This window comes from Grammomys surdaster, unplaced genomic scaffold (genome assembly GCF_004785775.1).
Source record: "Grammomys surdaster isolate TR1022 unplaced genomic scaffold, NIH_TR_1.0 338, whole genome shotgun sequence".
NCBI classification, from domain to species: Eukaryota; Metazoa; Chordata; class Mammalia; order Rodentia; family Muridae; genus Grammomys; species Grammomys surdaster.
Window position 1 is genome coordinate 2,303,545 of NW_021604757.1, and position 18,779 is coordinate 2,322,323.

At 38.9% G+C, this 18,779-nt stretch overlaps 1 protein-coding gene across 8 annotated transcripts in view; it reads right to left on the reverse strand.

The window, feature by feature from the left end:
• The window catches only part of Phf21a (PHD finger protein 21A), a 176,476-nt gene that overhangs the window by 157,132 nt on the left and 565 nt on the right, over positions 1 to 18,779 (reverse strand). For 4 of the 8 annotated variants that reach the window (XM_028778616.1, XM_028778620.1, XM_028778617.1 and 1 more), the window contains exon 1: positions 16,031 to 16,182. The exons of 3 other annotated variants lie outside the window; for them this stretch is intronic. The gene's annotated coding sequence lies outside the window, so the exon portion shown is untranslated. Of the gene's footprint in view, positions 1 to 16,030; positions 16,185 to 18,779 lie in introns of those variants that run through there. One more of the 8 variants, XM_028778619.1, reaches the window with a different exon arrangement.

Below are 18,779 nucleotides of genomic sequence, written 5' to 3' on the forward strand. Positions count from 1 at the left end.
CCATCTTCAACTCCAATACCAGAGAATCTAATCCTCTTTTCTGGCTTCCCCAGGCACCAGGCACATAAATGGTACACAGACATACATATAGACAAAACACTCATACATATAAAATAATAAAATTAAATTTCCAAATTTTACTTTTCCAAGTGAACAATATTGTTAACAACTCCAATTGTGGTGGCACATGCCTTCAATGTCAGCACTTGGGAGTCAGAGGCAGGATCTCTGTGAGTCTGAGGCCAGCCTGGTCTCCAGAGAGAATTCCAGGACAGGCATGGATACACAGATAAACTCTGTTTCAAAAACAACAAAAACAAAAAACTACTAGCTGCTATTTGGCAATTATCAACTAATAAAGCATAAGTTACCAATATATACTAACAAGGCAACATAAGCCTATTTTGCATTTTACAAACCAAAACAATTCCAATTTCTATATTAATAAGTTTAAAAACTTGTAAAAGCAGTAATATAAAATGTCTTCTTTCTTCTGCTTCTGTTAGGTCCCTACCACTACAAAGAGCAATCTAATTCATTAAAAGTCTTAGTTTTTAAGTGGCAAGACTGTCCTGACACCTCGACCTCAACCCCTACCAAAAATATAGCAATTTCTGAGGTCAAAGGTCTTTTGTTTTTGCTTTGGGTTTGTGTTGGTTTGTTTGTTGACACGGGGTCTCTGCATTAGATACCCCTGGCTGTCCTGGAAGGCTCTATGTAAACTAGACTGGCCTCTCACTTGGAGCTCTCCTGCCTCTGCCTCTGCCTCTGCCTCTCAAAGGCATGTGTCCACGCCCTGCTTTCAGGTCTTTTTTTAGTCTTCCCCTTTGTTCAGACTTAGAATGATTCACCAATATTCAGTTACTTTGCCAGTAATTTTAAGCTACTTATCCAAAGCCCAGTTGAGGTCCTGAAATTGGGGAATGGTGTTTCACAAACTGCTAAAGCTTTAAGGTTGTGATAATGGCTTTTTACTTAAAAACTACCAATTACAACAGTATTTTGTTTTCAGAAGAAACATAAATAAAAATGATGGCTGTGGAGAGGTGGTGTGCAATACGGGGGTGGAAGGTGGGGCGGGGTGGGGGTGCAAAGACAATGGAAGTCAAGAGGAAGCAGGTAGAGGAAAGAGGCACAGAAACACTATGTAAGGGATGTACGTAGACAACAAAGCACCACCTTGCTATACATTGGACAGCCTTTGGGATGGCCAGAGCAGGTGCTCACCCAATACAGATTGGCACCAATCTCTACAAATTAAGCAGGGAAAAACTTCTGAAAACATCAACCACAACCACATATACAGCCTATTTCTAATCTGTATATTTATTAAAATGAAATTCACTTCTAAAATATCCCAATTTTCACTCAACCATGTGAAATAACTTTCATACATCCTGCATGTGGCTGAAGTAAAGAAAACATACTGAGGCTGGGGATGTATCAAAATGGGAGAGCATTAGCTTAGCTCATATGAGGCTCTGAGTTTTGTCTTAAGAGCAGCAAAACACCACCTGATATGGTTCAGTGGGAGAGCATTTACCTAGGAGGTACCCATGTCTAGGTGCTATCCCATCCACCTCTCCCAAAAACAAACAGGGCTCATGAGATGGCTCAGAGACAAAGGGCCTTTGCTACCAGGCCTGGAAATCTGAGTTCAATACCCAGAACTCACATGGTAGAAAAAAAATAAGTGATTTCCCAAACTCTCTTCTGACTGCCACATATTATAGCATGAAAGCATGCATACACATACGCACACACACATAGACACACAAACACACACATACTAAGTAAAAATTTAAAGAATTACTTTATGCTAATTTTAAAGCTATAAAATTTTACCTATTTACTTACTCTAAAGCAATGCTATAATTTTTTTTAATAAAAGAAACTATATACCCTCTATAATACTGAATTTTTAAAATACCTGTTGGGCAAAAGTATAGCACTTTATTAGAACAAACCTGGAATTTTTACTCAGAAAGCAAAGACAATGTTTTAGGAATAGACAAAATAAAATATAGTAAACACTCTGACTCACCTACCAGGCCTTCATCAGATGGTACAGCTGGGTAATGAGAACAGAGCAATAATGGATGCTGTTAGGTTACTTTAACTCAAATGCTTACAAGGAGAATATACACATATTCAGGTGTCTGCGTAAGTTTTTACAGATACTACACACTTGCTGAATCTCTAAGGGTTAAACATCACAAATGTTTCAGATACAAATCAGAAGTCAATTAAATAAAAATCTGTTACACACTTAATCTTTTCCCCTTCTTCAATTACTAGGAGGAGATGGGAAAAGAAAGGCATACAGACATGCTAACAATATAGTAAAACCTCAATTCTTCACCAAAAAATACAAACTCTTAATTCTGAGATCACTGTAGCTTTTTTGATGATCAACCTGTCCCCAGCCTGTTGCTAGGTTTGGCACAAGAAGCTTATGACAGTTGTAGAAAGAAAATGAATATAACAAGTAGTGTAAGGCCAGATACCAGATGAAAGGGATCTCAAAAAGGCAAACGCCCAAATGTGAAAGCAAATGGACCATGCCTGTCACTCCTAGAAAGCACTTGTATAGCCTTTCACATTGCTGGGGCTCCACAGCTGTACCTGTCAGGTCTTACCCCTGAGCCTACATTAAGGGCTGAATACATAACTGGTCAACTCCAACAGACTGACTGGCTGATTAGCACCTTGGAATAGACTACTCTTGACTTGATGCTAAGTGATGCTGAGGTGCCACTATAAACTCCATCGTGATTTTGCTGCTGGTCTCTGGTTGCTAGGGGCAGAGGAGAAGCTTATAGTACTACCAGTTTTAATGAAATACTCAGAAATATTTTTAAAAGATTAAGTTAAAATTAACATATTCTCATGTATTTTCTATTTCTCCCAGGAATGTTCCTATTTCTATTTCTCCCAGGAATGTTCCTAAATAAGAATTCATTAGATAATGTTTTTAATGATGTATCCTCTTTTCAAAAGAGCATTTTTGGGGGCTAGGGCTCCTATTTCTCAGTTAAACTATTGCATATTTACACTGTTCCCATGAACTTTTAGCTAGACTGTACCAACAATAACTCATCTCATTTACTGAGTATCTTGAGATGCCCTCATTGTCTCTTCACATGAATCTTAGGGGAGGCAGCTCTTACCACTCCTGTACCATAGACAAGAAACTTGTCCACCTGACCAGTACAATAGTCTGTATGTGGCATGTGCCAGATACATCGTAATGAAAGACAGTTTAAACTGTTAATCCAAATTTACACATTCAACTTTAAAGTGATTGTGCTGAAATTCCAACAGGACAATCCACAAAGCCCAGGTTATTTCCCAATGTGTAACTAACATTTGTCTCCACTGTGAGATGGGAGGAGAGGGGAGCAGAGTGCAACAGTGGACCACTACTTGGTATTTACTAACCCTGCCTAGTTCACAGTCCACTCACTTATTCTTCAAAATATCTCAGAAGGTGAATGTTATCTCTGTAGACTCTACAGATGAAGAAACCAAGGCAGGTGCAGAAGTGAACTGGTCATGGTCAAAACCTAATACATGACACAGCCAAGATGCATGCCCACTGCATACTGGGACTAAACCACTGCATTCTACTGCTGTGTTGAAGAGTTGCCTTGGATTACACAAAAACAAACCTTTTAACCTCTTACCAAATGAACAAACAGTATGCTTGAATTAACTGAAAGGAAGTTGTAGTGCTTTCTAAGCATGTGCACCAGACTTCTCTATGGCACATGGGTACATCCCTGGTGAACAGATCACTGCTCTGCTCAGGAAGCCGCACACTGTAAATCTGGTTAAAAGCCCCCAGTGCACCCCTCTCTACACTCAGACCCACACTAGTCATTCACTGCAAGAAACAGGCAATTCGGAGAGGTCCCAGTGCAATCCTCTATAAAATGAATGTCACTCTGGAATCATCTGAGTGTGTACAGTACCCTTCTATCACCCTTTTCCTTCCCAAACACCATTAAAAAACACCTCAAAGGGAATGAATGAGTCTAAGCTACTTACAAATCCTAACAAATGTCCAATGATAAACTATAAATTTAAATGAGAAAAAAATAAATGCAAAAATCTCATAATTTTGTAACCTGTCCAAATCCTACATCTGAAAAGCACTAGGCTTCTTTAAAAGACTCAATTCGTAGACAAGTTCATGATGAAAGTGACTGGAAAAGGCAGAGAAATTTTTTTTTTTTGCCTCAGATTCTAAATATCTTAAAATATGTATCTAAATTAAAAAAATACTACTGCATTGTAAGTTATTGGGCTCCTTACTCAAATACCCAAATAAACAATAATGCATTTAATTACACAGATAAAATGTATAGCATGAATTTAGAATTTGTTATATTAACACTTAATACCTAGAGAAAACGGTCGAGCAGCACAGGACAGGACCAGGCGGTGACAAGAACTTCACGTATTGCATACAAGAGCCTTTGCAGCTCCCTCCATTGACATCGTAAAGTTGCCACATTTTCTGGGCTCTCTTTTGAATTAATGTGGCATCTGCTCCAAGTACAGCATGCTAACATTTTACTAAAAGACATTTTCATTGTACGTTTCTATCTGGTTTGCTTTTCATCTGAACTGTTTTATTTCAGTGGTCATCATTTCTTTACACCAAGTTGTGAAATTGGCATTCCTAATCCATCTCCTGAGCACAGCAAGGGTAGGAGGCACCATCAGCTTAAAGCCTTCTAACAGCAATAATTACAAAATGCTTTGCATATAGATTAAATAAAGAAAATAAACAGCACAGAGATTTTTGTAGGCTTTTTAGTATCAGGTCCTGATAAGTTAACAGCATCTGTTCCTTCTTGAAAGAGAATTCTGCTCTGAAGTGTTGGGGGTGGGAGAAGAGGTAAACAAATACTAAACAAAATCATTCAAGTTACAAAGTTTGGCCCTGGTGAAATGCTGATTTCAATGATTTGCACGTTATCCACCCTAGCTTGTGATAATTGCTTCCTAAGACATCCTCAAAAATGCAGCAGCAACGAGCCAAATACAACCACTTATACTTAACATGCATGCCGCATACTCTACAATGTTACGTCACATCAAGCACAGAGAAGACGCTTACCAAGCTATCCTGCGTTCTATAAACTGCCTAACAGCAACAGGAAAAAGGCACTGCCATTTCTATGGGATTGGGAACTAGCAGGGGAGAGGGCCTTTCCTTCCCTCTGGTCAGCTGGCAGGAAAACAAATAAGGCTTATATTTCTGTCTTTTAGGCTCACCCCTCAAGGCCTTCACGCTCAATCTTTCAGCTTCTCATAAGGAAGAAAGGCTGATTCTTTAAAACTAAAGAGCTGCAAAAGATCATTCCAATTTAAAAGGCCCACACCTTTTAACAACTGTCCTCCAGCTGTCCCCATGGCCATACCTCTTTTGTAAGAAAAATGGCCTGGGCAGAGCAGTATTATCCAAGTGGGTGTATGACCCCAGAAAGCCCACCCCAACCCCTCACCCCCAACAAACTTGTACTTTAAATCTCAAGTCTTTTAAAATTTCAACTTGCCTGTACGTTTAATAGAAAATATAAAATACCAGTTCAGATTATTATACATTTGCTGAAAACCATGGTTTTAAAAGAGAGACCATGGGTCAAGAAGACAAAGAACAGAATTTTAAAAGTATTAATTAGGAAATTAGGTGCTGCCATTAACTAACTTGGATTCTTGTGTTTGCTCCAATCTCAGAACCAGTGAGATTTCTTGACTATTATGAGGGAGAAGAAAGTATTCTCAGGCCTAGTCTGATCCACTCAAAATGAAAACATATATATGAATATTACCAGAGAGAAACACTCTTAACTTTGCTCAGCAAAAGTCTGACACCCCAGCAAGGTGGTGGCAGCATACACTTTTACTTTAATCTCAGCACTTGGGAGGCAGAGGCAGGTGGATCTTTGAGTTCAAGGTCAGCCTCATCTAGAGAGTGAGTTCCAGGACAGCCAGAGCTACACAGAGAAACCCTGTCTTGAAAGCAAAACAAATAAACAAACAAACAAAAAAGCAAAAAAAAAAAAAAAAAACCCAAACCTCTGACACCTTGTTATATCTCATATGACTCAAGGTAAGGCCTCAGCACTTCACCAGCTATGGGTCAGAAGAAGCAGAATGCACCTGAGATCAAAGAGTGTATTTTTAGGGTTAGAAGGCTAAAAAGAAAAAAAAAAAAGCCCTACTATAATGAAAAACTTTTTATTAGCTATGCAACAAAATGTTCAATTTAATAATTACTAAGATGAATTATGACAAATAACCTTAGCAACAAGCTAAAACACTCAAGCTAGAATCCAAACAAAACCACTGGAATCATTTACCTTTTAAAAAAATCCTTAAAAGATTAGTGCCATTGTCAGCATGGCATTTGGTGGCAAAGTAAGAAGGCACCAGTGACAGGGAGGGGACAGGCAGAACACTACTCAGATGCAGACATAGGCACAAGACAAATTCCCAGGCAGCACCTCTCTCTTTCTGCCCACTAAGCTAAAGAGGTCCATTATTTCAAGGCAGATCATCATCTTGGTTTTAAAACTCTTACTTTGTAAATATAAAGTGAATGCTTGAAAAGAAACTACCAGTTTGAAAAGAATAAAACTGAAAGGTTCATCTAAAAATACAACTGCAATTCTCTATAAAGAGCTTCCAGAATAAACTATAAGGTTTAATTTTCAAACAGTGTCTCCTAAACACAGTCCAGAAAACAATACTGTCACTATAAGCTAAGTCTTTAGAAATGTTTTAAAAGTAATGGTGGCTGCAAATAAACCACTTAGGATACTTTCTGTCCCACGGGGAACAGTCAGACCTGGGACATTAAGTTTATAATCTAACACCAACATTTAAGTCTCACCCATTTCTTTTCTTCCAACCCCACTTCTACTTTCTACATGAACCTTATTTTTTAAAATAAGCAGGTTTTTATATACCCACGTTTCCCGATAAAAAGGAAACTTCAAAAGTGTATTATTCTGTAATTGCACTAATTCTTAAATGTGTTACATATATACATACATGTCCAAATGCACAAGAAAGAAAAACTAGGAAAACTTTAACTTCTACTCTCTCTACATGCATCTTGATCTAACAACTTTTGTGAGATCTCTTTTATAGTATTTCTTCAAAGAAAAGATATTTAAACTGCTCTAAAATGTCCACGTTACATAAAGACTGAAATGATAAATATCAACAATTTGTATGTACCAAAACCCCTGTAAAGCCCATACTAAGTGCCTACTGCCATCCCTCATAGATATTAGGCCACACCCATGCCACTGAGGCACCCTGCTCAAGCACAACACAGGTGCTGCCCCAAACGGTGCTTCCCTCCACCCAGTGCACCCTGGGCAGTCTCCACAAAACAGTCTCAAAATGACCTAGAATTGCAGGGGCCATGTTAGTATATTACAAACTTCTTTAGAGACTCTTTTCCTAAGTTTCTATGGAAGTACAGAGCTTGAACATCATTCTGCACACTAAAACAAAGGTTCAGGTTGAAATAGGGGCCTGGACATAAGCTGCAGCATTGCCATCCACCTGACTCCAGGGAAACTCCTGCTTACACACTTCTAAAATGGAGGGAGGATCATTTCAGCAAGTCCTCAAATATTTCTGATAAAGTTAAGCAAGATATGTGTAAAAGCTTATATACATGTATCCAATAATAAACTAATATTAAGAGATAACCCAGCAACATACATTGATGTATACTTGTTATTAATATATAAAAACATTTTTCAGCATAATGCCCAAAATCAAAATATTACAATCTGCTGGTACATTTCTCATATCTACATTACAATGTATACACAGACATGTCAGTATATTTATTATCAAGAACAAGCTATAAATTGTGTTTCTGCACTCAAAAAACCTGTCAGAACCAGATAAGGTGGTATACAATTATATGTATACATATACATATTTTCCCAGTACTCAAGAAGCTGAGATAGAAGTTCCAGGCCAGCATAGGCTACATAGCAAGACTGTCTCTCACAAAAAAATTGTCTAGTTGGACATTAGAGGTGGCTCATTGGTTAAAAGCACTGGCTGCTATAGCAGAAATCTCAGGTTCAGTTGCCAGAACTCACATCTGACAGCTCACAAGTGCCTCTAACCCCAACTCCAAGAGATCTAATGCCTTCCTGAGTTCCAGGCACACAGCAGGCACGTGCCACACACAGAAACATGCTGGCACTCACCCATATAACATAAAATAAAATTAATTAATTAAAAAGCCTTAAACTCGTCTATTATGAGCAGAATAGATCACTAATTTCTGGTTCACATCCACTCTAACTCAGACACTTAAAACTTTACGATAATATTAACACAACAAATACTTCTAAAAACAAATCCAATTCACATATACTATTTTAGTCTATAAAGTACATTTATGAATATTATCTCATCTACTCCTTTTAACAACAAGCTCTTACTTATTTTCCACTGAGAAAACTAAACTCAAAACAAGACTGATTTTCCCAAGATATGACTTGTATGACACACATGTGACATATAATGACATGAGAAATTTCATGAAAAGAAAAACTGCTGAACAATTTAAGTGTATCTAAATATTCTAGAGTGGCAGTGGTGGCTCATGCCTTTAATCCCAGCACTTGGGAGGCAGAGGCAGGTGGATTTCTGAGTTCGAGGCCAGCCTGGTCTACAGAGTGAGTTCCAGGACAGCCAGGGCTACACAGAGAAACCCTGTCTCGAAAGACCAAAAATAAATAAATAAATAAATAAATAAATAAATAAATAAATAAATATTCTAGAGTGAAGACAAATAACCACCCAGTTTTGTTCTCCTGATTTTCAGTAGTGTTTCAGGAATTACGTGAATAGACACAGCAATACAATTTACTGAAGGAGAATTCATACAAGCACAATTATTTTCTATAGTAGCCCACAAATACCAAAATATTTTCCTCCTTATTGCTAGTCATTTGTATTAATTCTTTAAAATTGCTGGATTTATCCATTCTAATATTAACTTAAAAACAAAATTAATAGGAAAGAAATAAAACAATTTACAATGTAGAAGCACATCCAACAAGATTCCATATATTGTTGATACTTCAAAGAGGTGTCCCCGTCCTGTGGGAGGGCAAAGTAGAGTCAAATGGTACTTGACTGGTAAGAAATAGTTTCAGTAAATAGTTTAGCAGTAATCTATGACAATGTTCCAAGAAGTCCATGGTAACAAATAGATACCAGTTAAGCAGATAAAAAGTCAATTATCTGACTTTTTAATATTCCGACTAAGTCACGGAACATACACTGGAATTTATGTTTATATTTTTCAATATTCCTACATACCCCTTTCCCACCTCAAACATCCCTTTCTCATCTCAAACAGCTAAAGTAAAAATATTCCAAAAGTTCTAGAGCCTAAAAGTAGTACCTTAAAACAGAGGAACAAATGTAAATATTTAAAATGTAAATTCTTTTGAACCTACATTCTAAATATAACCCAGATGTGAATAACATTTTAATGGGGGACGAGGAACAGGGGGGAGTGAGTTGTCCCCTCCATCAATCCTCAATGCTGATGGCAGAGGGGTTCCCACTCACCACGACAGTAAGAGTATTTTTGCAGAATCTTACTTTTACTTATCAGCTATTTGAATATTCTAATAGTGCAAACACTACTAACAAAGGAATTGCCATCACCTTTTAAACTTTCTGAAGTTAATGAAACACTGCAATACAGGAGAACAATACTGAACATGTACAACCAAACCCTGCCGTCATTGTGCTTCGAGCGTATTTGTCCAATTTGAGGCGTGTGTCATTTAGGTAGAAAATGAAATACGTAGACACTTTAATGTACAGCAAGTCATTACCATAAGACAAAATCTCAAGGCAAGCTTCCCAAATCACCTAGGTTTCTAACTAAACTACAACATAAAAAGAAGTTAAAAGGTAAAGGAACTGTTTTAAATAAAAATGGTTGCTGGTAATTCCAAGTATTTACTAAGCCTTAATTACATGCCAACCACTAAGTTAAGTAAGCACTCTGAGGGCTCCTACACCCAATCCTACAACAGCTTTACAGGAACTAATAAAGAATGCTCACAACAAAGTTTTGAAATTTCACATGTGAAAATCTAAACTATTTAAGAATCTTCCCTTTCTTCTCTCTCTTTCAGGCAGCATCTCTCAATCTACATGGAGCAGGGGGAGAAGCAGAGCAAGCCTACAAAACCAGCACTTCCAGAGCAGGGGCAGCAGGATCACAAGACACAGAGACCAGTCTGAGCTAGAGTGAGAGCCTCTCAAAACAAAAACAAAACAAACGAGGGGTGGGGGTTGTGGGAACTAAAGCAGTAAGTCTGTGAGTTCTAGTCTAGCATAAACTACACAACGAACTTTGTCTCAAAAATAAATGACATGAAATAATTCAATTACATTGAATCATTTATTTTCAGGATTTTTTTTCTCCCAGTTAGACAATACTGACCAACTATTCAAGAAGCATCACAAAACTCTGAATTTAATAACTGGAATAAAAAGCACCCTGCCCAAACTAGGTGGCAGTTAGTATATGCCTTTAATCTCTACACTTGGGAAGCAAAGACAGGTGAATCTCTGAGTTCAGGGCCAGCCTAGTCTACAGAGCAAGATCCAGGATTGCCAAAGCTACACAGAAAAGACTTGTCTCAAAACAAAATGATAAAAAAAATAATATTAATAATAACAGCTCAATAACTCTCACCACTGGGGGCAAAAGGAATAGCATGTGTCAGGCTTAACCAAACAGCTTCTACTGCCCTCACTAGAAAACAATGATATCAGACTTCTGCAATAACCTATTCTACCACATGCACAGAAACTACTTACAGTTTCCAAGTCAAGTTTTGAATATGTTATTTTGCATTTAAATCTTATAAAAGCTAGTAAAAGCACTGTGATAAAAAAGAACACCAAGCTTTTTTAAAGTCTCACTTTAGAATTTCAAAAACAGAGTATGATTTTATTAGCGTAACTTTAAAAAAATAAAGTTCTTAAGAGTCTAAGGGACCTACTTATAAAATGGAGTAGAAAAGAAAAAGAGTTCTCCATGCTATTTAAAGCAACTACATGTCCCAACATGCAATGCTCTTATCTGAAGTTAAGAAAAAGCTGCAGTGCATCCTGGGACTTGTAGTAAGTAAACCAGCTTTTCACAGCAAGTTTCAGAAAGTCTGAACTGTGAAGCTCATCTGATTAGGTCTTATTTTCACAGTCTAATCAAATTCAGATCAAATTTGCTTGTTCTCTGCTCTGGTACTGCTTCTCTAGTTCATATTAGAAAAAAGTATCAATTAGCATTAATATTTCCTGCTAGAAAAATCTTATATAAGAACAAAATGCTTTAAAAAATAATTGATATGGCTGGGCAGTGGTGGCACACGCCTTTAATCTCAGCACTTGGGAGGCAGAGGCAGCTGGATTTCTGAGTTCGAGGCGAGCCTGGTCTAAAGAGTGAGTTCCAGAACAGCAGGACTATACAGAGAAACCCTGTCTCGAAAAACCAAAAATAGATAGACAGACAGACAGACAGACAGATAGAGATAATAATTGATATGATAGAAATGTAATTTTATACTTTTTAAAGTAAGTTTTGTTGGATCAGTTGCAACATTTTTATCAACTCACAAAGATGTTTTTACTGTACTGTGTCTCCTTTAACAATTATTCTAAATATATTTTAAAATAATTTGTACTTGAAAAATTTACAACCAAGCATTTGCTATACTCTAGGATTGCTCACTAGGAAATATATTCTCACAATAATATGCATGTGCACACACTTGCAACAAAACACCTAAGTTCTTCCCTTGTCAAATCCTTCCTTTACAGTTATGCCCACCGCTTACCACCCCTCATTCTATATACATACACTTCGGAAAAGACCTCAAAGGGAAAAAAAGATTCCAACTGCAGGCCTAATTCTCTCATTCACAGACTTCTTTCAAAATTACAAAAGTTTTTGAAAACTACTAGCAACACTTCCAAGCCAAAGCTTACAAATCTGAACTGTAGTTTATATAGTTCCTTCTGACAGCCCTCTTTTCTCTAAGGCTCTGGAAGGAGGCTGCAGTCTGCATCAGGAGGCCTACCGCAGGTGGTGGGTTATTTTCAGGCAACAGCACCTTCACAAACATGCTGTGGAATGCGGTCCAAGAAACTCCTAACAAGGAGAGATAAGCTGGCACACAGATGAACACAATCCAGCTAAAAGTCACCTGCAGCATGTGCTAACACATTTCACCATAAAAGTGACAGGCTACTGAAGTATCTGAAGCTTCATCAATACAACAGGACTGTCCGTAAGGCCAGAGATAGCAGTTGCCATGGTTACTATCACCCACTTTTATCATGAAATTATTGTCATTACCCTGAAGTTTAGGGTACTTACTTCAATGTTAAAAAGAAGACTTCAGTGTTCTGTCGAGGGAGAAAAATCAAGTGCTGTCTGATTTGTAAGCATGCCACTTTAGAAATGCACATGCTTAACAACACTTGGATCTGCAGCAGGAAAAAAAAATCAATTCCTTTCTGCTGTTCCTGCTCCTCAAGCACTGACAGTTTGTATTTTCAATGCAGCCAAAACAATAAAACAAAACCCATCTTTTTGGCCCCAGTGACTGAGTTATATTTTTCCCTTAGGCCCAAAGAGTCAAAATAAAACTATTAGGCCCTACCCCTTCCAATCTCCATATAACTGGTTTGATCTTTTCTTCATTAAAAAGAAGAAAAGATTGCTTTAGTGCATCCCAAAATATGGGGAAAAAAAAAAGAATTTCCTGAGACTGTACATGAACTCTTTTTTTTTTTTTAATTGAGTAAAAGAAAGGGGAATAGAGGAAAGGGACTTGAGGGCTGGGAGAGTCGAGGGGTGGATTCAAAATGCCACAGAGTCTGTGAATGAACATTACTCCTGCAAAGCATCCAGGGTGTGTGAACCTCACAGTCTACTTGGGAAGATTCACCACCATTCTACAGTCGGGTGCCCCATGCCACACGCACAAAGCTGTTCTTCAATATCTATCCCAAGATGAGTGTGGTAATTCATGCCTGCAAACACAGCACTTGGGAATTGGAAGCAGGAGGATTACCACAAATTCTAGGCCAGCCTGGGCTCTATAGCAAGACCTCACCTCAAAAAATAAAAAATAAAAAAGAAGACTATTCCAACATTGTTTCAAATGATAACTATGCAAAGATTTAATACACAAATAAAAATGATATAAAAGTCTATAAAAAGTATAGCAGTATATACATGGGAGCAAACAAAGAAAAATATGCTCTTTAGGAATCATTATCTGAGGGGAGGATGGCCCAGTGGTAAGAGCACTGCTGTGCTTACAGAGTATCTGGGTTCAGATCTCAGAACCTACATGGCAGCTCACACACACGCCAATAGCTCTATCACCAGAGGACCTGACGCCTGTTAGGGCCTACTCAGCACCAGGCATGCACACGGTACAGACATACATACAGCCATTCATACATAAACACAAAGTATTAATAAATCTTTTTTTAAAAGAAATAATTGGGTGTGAGGGTTTAGCTCAGTAGTAGATCACTTGACTAGTAAAAGCAAAGCCCTGAATTCAGCCCTCAGTTCATGGTGTGGGGGACAAAAAAAAGGAAGGAAGGAAGGAAGGAAGGAAGGAAGGAAGGAAGGAAGGAAGGAAGGAAGGAAGGAAGGAAAGAAGGAACTGTCTACAGTAAGTCTAATGTCTTATTAACATACTATCACTTAAAAATAAATCCCAAAGCTCTGAAAATACACACTGGGTAAAGTTAATGTGACCAAAACATATTGTATGCTTCTAAAGACAACCTAGGCCCACATGTAAATCCACAGGCAACAGCTCTAGAAAAGTCAGCATAAACCCAGCACAAAACAATTCAAAAACTCAAATGCTTCCTCTATCTAAACAGACACATAAAGGAATTCTAGAGGTCAGAGACCTAAACTTTAATCTCTTCCATTTTCCTTCTGAATGGTAACTAAACATAAAAGCCTTCAGCAATAAAATACTAAGTACAAAAAAAAATTAAAACATACTGATGTAACCTTAACTTCAGTATTTCTTCACCAAATAAATAAGCTCAGTGTTCACTGTGGCATAAAAAGTTACCATCATCATAAGAGGTTTCCTTCTTATCTAAACAGTTTAATGCTTTTCTTGCTCTTCCTAAGAACAAGTTTTTATACTTACTTTCTAACTTCGGGCTATTTCATGAAGAACAGTCATTTATAAAATTCACAATACTCTACTCCTAAACACAAGGATTGCCAATTCCTACTCTACCTAACTTATTAAGTTTACCATTCTAAATTTGTAAGCAGAGTTTATCAAGAAAACTGCATGTGCACATGTGCTCATGCTCTGATACTCTTGCTCGCCCTCTCTCTCTCTCTCTCTCTCTCTCTCTCTCACACACACACACACACACACACACACACACAGAGTATTTAAGCCTCTAGAACTGAGTAGTCATTTCCTTACATAATCTTCTAAAAGGAGAAGACAAAAATAATATATCTATTTGTCTAACATGAATGTATAACAATATATATTTCACTATGAAACAAATTAGTAAGCTTTTGTCAGTGAGCCTTTTTCAGAAAGTTAGCAGAGTCAATCAAAATGTTAGCAGGGACATCTGTTACTCTGTGTATTAATACAAGTGTACAGAAGAGACCAGGAACTTAAACATTCACTAAAGTCAACTGCTACCAAACAAGAGAAAAAGGAAGACAACTTTTAATAGGGGACATATATTTCACACTACCTTCAAAAGCAAAAACTGATTTCTTTTTAATTATGGAAAACTGCTTAGCAGCATTTTTTTTTCTTAACAAAAGCTTCAAAACTGTAACAAAGAGATTTAGGGTAACCAGGGCAGTATTTAAATTCTTAGTGTTTGGCATGTGCTTTTAATGCATTCATCTCCTAACTGATATGGAAGAACTTAGCGTTTTAAAGCAAAACTTTGTTCATGTTTTAATCTGTTATATATCTCATAAACAACATCTACATGGTTTCTGGCAATTCACAATGAAATTTCACAAGAACTACCTAATATGATCTCACTGGAAAAAAAAAAAAAAACTCCACACAATACTATACTTACAAAATTCAAAGTAGGTCCATCAAATTTTCTATGTGTTTTTAAGCTTTCAAAACTTTGACACAAAACTTTACAAACAAATAACAGCGGTTTGACTCACAATCAATTTATCTAACACTGAGACTTTCAAAGGACTCTACTGTAGATGCCATGAAAATGTTAAAGTAGCTACTTTCTTCTTTATACAGTCATCATTAAAAGTTGCTAATGGACACACCAACAAAGATTTATACCAACGGGTATTACTTTCCTTCAGGTTTGTTTATTTTTCTTGAGACAAGGTCTTACAGTGTAGACCAGGCTACCAATGAGTCTTGGAGTACCTCCTGCCTAAACTTACTAGGATTATGGGCCAAGTATTCCACTTAATTTCAAGCACTCCACTTAATTTCATATATAGTTTCAAAAAATCACAGTCTTTGAGGGCCAACTGAAATATAGCAACTGTATCTATAAAGTTGAAAGCCTAAGAAGGCATCTAGATTAAAACCACTGTCCATAGATTCAAAGAGAAAGAGAAAGATACAAGAAACCTGAACCCCAAGCAATATCTCTTTTTCCAAAAATGTCTGTCTATCTTATTTCTATTAATGTTTACAAGGGCTGAAGCCCACATCATGCTACTTATTTTTGTTTATTGCAACTTCAAAGAATTTTTTTCAAATTATGTTCGATACTCTACTTATTAATATCAAACTAGTTCCCTTTTGAAGGAAAATAATTCTAATAGTACCCTATTCTTAACCCAGCATCCACAATGACAATGTTATTCTGCATAGTAGCATAGGCAGGTAAAAAGCAGATTTCAAATAGCAATAGTATTTTAGAACAGACTTACTCAAAATCTTCCTGGAACGTTACTCCTGTTGCTTAGCTGAGCTAAGAGAACTTCAGTAAGAAGAGAACTTCAATAAGACCCTCAAAATTAAGAGATCCCCTTTAACTTGATGTAGCACCTCCTGCTGGATAGTGCTAGAGATCTTCTTGTAAACAGAGTGTTTCTGAAGCAGCTCCTTCCAGATAATTGAACGGAGAGAAAGGGTGGGCCATTGAAAACCAAAGGAACCGGTGTCCCATCCATCACTTTTATCCCTTTAAAACAAAGTATGGCCCAGCCAGATGTCTTCTCAGTGTATTATTCTTCCGGCTCCATAATGATTTGCCTGTGTCCAAAGTTTGACCACCTTAAACCTTTGTGAAGCTGTCCAAAAACTTAAGTTAAAAATGACTCCAATAGTACATAAAGAAAAAAAAAGAAGAAGAAAGGCTTTCTATAATAGGCAACCAAGCAATGCCAGTCAGAATGTACATATTGAGTTAACAAAATCAAAAGTCTCAAGTAAGAGAAAGCCCCTGAGATGGTTTTAGCATGTGAGTCAGAGGTCTGTGCTGTCAGAGTTTTCTGCACTATTACTACATTCTTCACTTAAGGATAGCTGCACACACACTGAAGTGCTGAGTACTGAAATTCTTAATAAACATGAGCATTACTACATCAAAAAATTCCTCTTTGCCATCAAAACATGTTCCGAGATTTTAAAATGTATTCTTAGACATTTAAAATGGCCCTCGGCAAGCTAATGCTAAGCTCACAACAGATTCCATATATAAAGTGAAGACAGAAGAAAATAGCAAGGAACTTACCGAAATTAAAATAAGTAACAGTATTCCCAGGGAAAAATCAGTAATGCTTTCCTACAAGGCTGTAAACCAAGTAGATGGTAAAACTTTGAGGGGGAGGGGGCTAACCTTCAAAAACCAATAGGAACAATGACCTATTTATTTCTACTGCCAAAACGTGAGGAAACATGAAATGTAAACAAGTAACATAAATACTTTTCTGAAAAGCAGCCTTACACTTATTAGCCTCAATATCAGCCTCCTGAACAGGCCTTCAATAAAGCTACAAACGATGCTGAAGACCTCTCTAAAAGGTGATAGCCCCCCCTCCCCATGCCCCAAAGAGCCACCATAAAGAATGCCTGCCAAAAGGCTTCCTAGAGTGCAGGTTAGCTTTAAAGAAAAAAGGGAAGAAAAAAAATCAAAACCTTCAACCAGCCCAAAAGAATCTGATTCCAACATTCAGCTATCAATTATTAATAAATAAATGCCCTTCCCTCTCTAACTTCCTCAAGACTCTACATTCCTGATATCTACCATTAAGAAAAAGCATAACTAGCATCCCAGCTATGGGATAAAATCTTAGAAGTCCAAAAACACAGCCATAAAGTTCACTGTCAAGGCCAGTACTGAGGCCCACACATGCCGAGACCTTAAAATCACATTTGTGATTCTAGAAATCCATACTCTCGGAGACATCATTTAAAAACAACACAATGTGGACGTGCAGAGGGAGAACCTCTACTTCAAGACCTAAACAAAGAATATTTCAACATATGACCGGAATATGATGACACCGGATTCACCCAGAAAAACAAAACCTGCCTACCACTAGCCGTCTTACCCTCATCTCAACAACTCAACTACTTAGAAATCACTCCCGGCACGTCTACACCCTACAATCAGCATGTGGCCTCCTCCCGGGGTGCAAGCCACAAGACAAAGTTGAAAGGAGACCTCTCTCGCCCGGTGCCCCAGTGTCCACATCAAACCCCTCCCCTGCCAGGGCCACCTTGCAGCTACCCACCATTGCGAGCGTGGTCAAGGGAGGAAGAGGAGGTAGGAAAAAAGAGAGAGAGCGAGAGCGAGAGCGAGAGCGAGAGCGAGAGCGAGAGAGAGAGAGAGAGAGAGAGAGAGAGAGAGAGAGAGAGAAATCCTAACAGCACCGCTCAGCAGAATAAAGAGAGCAGAGAGAGGATGACGAGAAGTGTTGGGAACTGCGTGCACCGCGGGGCTGGACCAAACGGAAAGAGTCCCACTCCGCGCGCCCCTCCCCCCGCGGCCCGGGGGGGAGGGGCGGCCGCGGCCCCTCTCTGAGGGGCCTGTGAGTCCCCGGCCCGCGCGGGGTCCCGGGGCGGCCGGCCGGCGGCGACGGCGGGAGGGCCGCCCCGGGGTGAGGGGTGCAGGCGGACTCCTCGGAATAACAAGTTGCAGAAGAAGAAGAATAAGCGGAATTTCCCCAACGCTGCTCCGGCCACCCAAGACAAATGCACCAACACACACTCACACACACTCGGGCCCGGCAGCGTCAGCAGCCGCAGCTTTTTTTTTTTTTTTTAAACCAGATCTCTCAGTCACCAAACAAGATGGTTTTCCTCAAAAAAAATTTTTTTAAATTAAATAACCATAATAAAAACTTCCCCCCCGACAGCATCCCAGGGGGTGGGGGTGGGGAAGGGGCCCAGCGGCCATCCCCCGGCCGCAGGCACTCGCGGGGGGCGGCCTCGGCCCGCGACCCCCGCCCCCGCGGCCCCCCAGCCCGACCCCCCGCGGGGACTCTGTGTCGCCCCCTCGCCGCCACCCCCGACGCGCCGCCCCTGTCACCCGCTCTGGCCCTGTACTCAGCGCCCAGGCTCCCGAGGCTGCTCATAAACTTACTTCCAATCTATCCTAGGGAGGGGTGGAGGGCAGAGGGGAGGAAGGGGGGAGACGAGGTATTCCCATTGTCTTTTTTTTTCCTGGGGGGT